The sequence below is a fragment of the Octodon degus genome, unplaced genomic scaffold (genome assembly GCF_000260255.1).
Source record: "Octodon degus isolate 3935 unplaced genomic scaffold, OctDeg1.0 scaffold00079, whole genome shotgun sequence".
Classification (NCBI taxonomy): domain Eukaryota; kingdom Metazoa; phylum Chordata; class Mammalia; order Rodentia; family Octodontidae; genus Octodon; species Octodon degus.
The window spans coordinates 3,146,030-3,149,558 of record NW_004524655.1 but is presented as its reverse complement, the minus strand read 5'-3'; the positions used below and the strand labels follow the sequence as shown (position 1 = coordinate 3,149,558).

General features: G+C 47.6%; 1 protein-coding gene across 1 annotated transcript in view; it reads left to right on the top strand.

The window, feature by feature from the left end:
* Nos1 (nitric oxide synthase 1) overlaps window positions 1-3,529 on the top strand; it is a 119,138-nt gene that overhangs the window by 85,914 nt on the left and 29,695 nt on the right. The gene's annotated exons all lie outside the window — the stretch shown is intronic.

The following is a 3,529-nucleotide window of genomic DNA, read 5'->3' as shown; positions in this document are numbered from 1 at the left end:
GGCACAGCTCCTCCTTTCCACGAGGAGCTGATCTTGGAATAGCACATTTTATGAGTTCTGACATCAGTACATTTTTTAGCCCACCACTGAAACGTCAGTTGTAGAGTTTTAACAGTCAGACTTATTTTTCCCTTATTAAATTTTATCGCAGCAGGGGCTGGCAAACTAATGTCTGTGGACCAACTCCAGCCTGACTGATGCCTGTTATGGTACAATCCAGGAGCTAAGAACGTTTTGTGGATTTTTTCCCCCAGAGATGAACTTTTGTGATTAATCTAATGATAGAAAGCTTTACCTATGAACCCCAGCTAGGCAAAATGTTAGTCCTTCAAAAAATAACCCCATTCTTCTCACTAGTAGACCTGTATTTTTTAAATGGTCCTCATTTATTGTTATTGTTCTTGATATTATCGAGCTTTTGAAAAATGGACAGGAATTTGTTTTCTTTCTTGTTACGTAATTACCTACATAATGGCTTCAGCTTCACAGTCCTAAAAATATTTGCTGTGTGGCCTCACTTATAAGAAGCTAGTCAGCTGCTGATTTGGAGATTTAAAATAGGAAGTTTGAAATCATAAGTGAAGATTATGACAGGAACAGAAGTTGACTACTCGCTGCAGTGCAGACTACAGGTCCAACCAAAAGCAAATGAATGCATCAACCGCTTGCACTGTGTGTTGGCGAGCTCCAGAGGTAGATACCTTAGTCCATTCAAAAATAGCATAAACTGAATGGTTCATACACAACAGAAGTGTTTCCCTCACAGTTCTGGAGGCCAGAAAGTCCCAACAGCAGGGCATCAGCAGATCCAGCGTGTAGGGAAGACCCACTTCCTAGTTCACTGATGTCACCTTCTCATTGTATCTTCACTTTTGGCAGAAAGGAATAACTCTGGTCCCTTCGGCCACTTACAAGGGCACTAATCTTATTTATGAACACCTCATCCACATGACCTAATCACCTCCCAGAGTTCCACCTCCCACTTCCATCATACTGGTGGTTAGGATTCCACTTAGGACTTTTCAGGGGACAGGACACAGATCATCAGACCATAGCATGCAGTTTGCTGGCCAGAAAGCAAAAAGGAAAAGCAAGTTAAAGAATACTAAAAGGCCGGGGAGATAACTCAGTAGAATAAGCACTTTCCTGGCCAGCACAAGGGCCTGAGTTCAATCCCCAGTTCCACAAAAAAAAAAAAAAAACTAAAAGTAATGAGTCTCAGAGATAGCCCAAGATGGCAGGCACCTAGAGCATCTATAAGTGCTCCGGGCAACAGCACCTTAGCCACAGGCATGCCCAGAGCTAGCAGCTTCCAGTCTGTGCTGGGCTGAGGTGGGTGCTAGGGGCGGGGCCGCCCTTTCCTGATGTCAGATGCTCCTCTTGTCAGGCCACACCGAGAGCACCTCACCACCTGCCACCCTGCAAGGGAAGAGCGTGGTATCCAGGGCCAGCTGGATCACAGCGTGCAGAGCGATGGGGGGAACATGCCTGCTCACACACACTTGACTGGAAAGGGCTCAGGAGCCCCAGGAAGTAGGGAGCAGGAAAGAGGAGGAGGCTGAGAAGACAGCATGGGTGTGGATTTGAGAGGAGTGGATAACATTACCCTCTATTGACCTGCACTCCACTGGACGACCCCAGACCTATTCCAGGTTCACCCCCACGAACCTCGAGTCCCTCCCACCTTCTTGCACTTGCTTCCTACCCCCTCCATCTCGGTCTGTCATCGTCTCATTCCTGTTGTCCCCAAGAAAAGATTCAGGGAGCAGGCCTTGTCCCAGTGGAAGAATTGTTGCTCCATCCCTGGTCCAGAGATTCAGCCAGAACCAAGCCCCCAGAAATGTGGCAGACAGTGGCACCGGGACTAAGCCCAGCACTGTGATGTATACCCGTAATCCCAGTGCTCTGAGAGGCTCGGGCAGGAGAGGCTGTCCCATTGGAGCCCAGCCTGGGCAACTTACTGATACCCTGTTTCAAAATAAAAAAAGAGGCTGGAGATATAGCTCAGTTCAAAGACCCTGGACACACACACACCACACACACACACACACACACACACACACACACACACACACCAGTGTCTGTAAGACAATATCTTAGCAAGAGGCTTCCCACACATCATCCAAAGTCTCCTCACCTCAGCATGGAGAAAATTTGCAGTAACTTCACTGCTACTCTTTCAAACAGCCACATTCTTCAGTGGCGCCCTATACAAAGAGGGTTTGCAAGCCCATCAATTCCACAGACAACACAAGGGGTGCAGCCAGCATGGTTTTAACTTTTTCATCCCATTGGAAAATCCTGTGTACATGCCGACATTTGATGTGTTCAGACAGGACCTTCTGTCCCTTTATTAATCCAGGTCTCTGAGGACTTCATGTTAGAGTTCCCATTATCTTTCTACTTAAAGCTAATCTAGTAGTGGTACTGGTAGAATTCAAGCCTTCCACAAAGATAAACATTTCCCCCATTCATCCAGCTCAGAAAGGGACCTGCAAGGGAAGCCAGTGGCTCCAGGTCACTACTGTCCCCATCTTATCCTCCTAAGAATCTGAGAATTCCAACCATTTGGATTTTCTCCCAAGGGTGATGAGACCTAGAAGAGACTAAAAGGAAGAAACAGGTCCCAAGAACCCTGAGCTCACACGTGGCCTTCCACAGCGGGGTCGGGGTGGCCTGACCACCAAGGGCCAAACACAAAACTACCCAAGACACCAGTTATTTCAGTCTGCTTGGACTGCCACGACACAGTGCCACGTGATGGTGGCTAAAGCAATGGATATTTATTTTCTCATAGTTTTGAAAGCCAGAAGTCCGAGAGCAAGGAGGCAGCAGGGTTGGTTTCTCTTCCTGGCCTGTACCTGGTCATCTTCCTGCTGCGTTATGAAAGTACAAAAGGGTCCCTTATTCTTATAGGGACACTGATACAGTTGGGTTAGGGCCCCACCCTTACGACCTCATTTCACCTTAATTGCCTCTGTGGAGGCCCCATCTCTATTAATGCAGTGTGATCGAAATACATAGTGAATGTCTAAAGTGGGGGAAAAAAAAAAAAAGTCATTACACTAACACGCTGCCTGTAACAGTGCCAAAATGCTTCCTCTCACCTCGGACACACTTATCCCACCATTTCTGCCACTTTCTGAAGCAGCTCCCGAAGTCCTCTTTCGCGTCTTTCTGAAGTGTGGTCAAAAATGCAGCAAATGCTGCTGCCGATTGTCACAGAAAGCAGGCGTGTAAAAACACCTGGATGCCTCCTTATCCGCCTCCTTCACCAACTGTGGTGTTGTGCGACCACCAGACTTTCAGAGCAGTTTCACATCAGGGCAGAACATTGGGATAATCACAACAGCGTGCCTGAAGACACTCGTGAAAGAGGGCTTCCGGAACTGCGGCAGAAAGCGGCACAAAGAGCGGGCTGAGTGTGTCCCTGGGGAGCGGCAGTGTTGAGAGGGGACTTCATGGCAAATATTCACCATATTTCTATTACCACAATCATAGATGCACATGGATGGAGGTCTAGGACCCC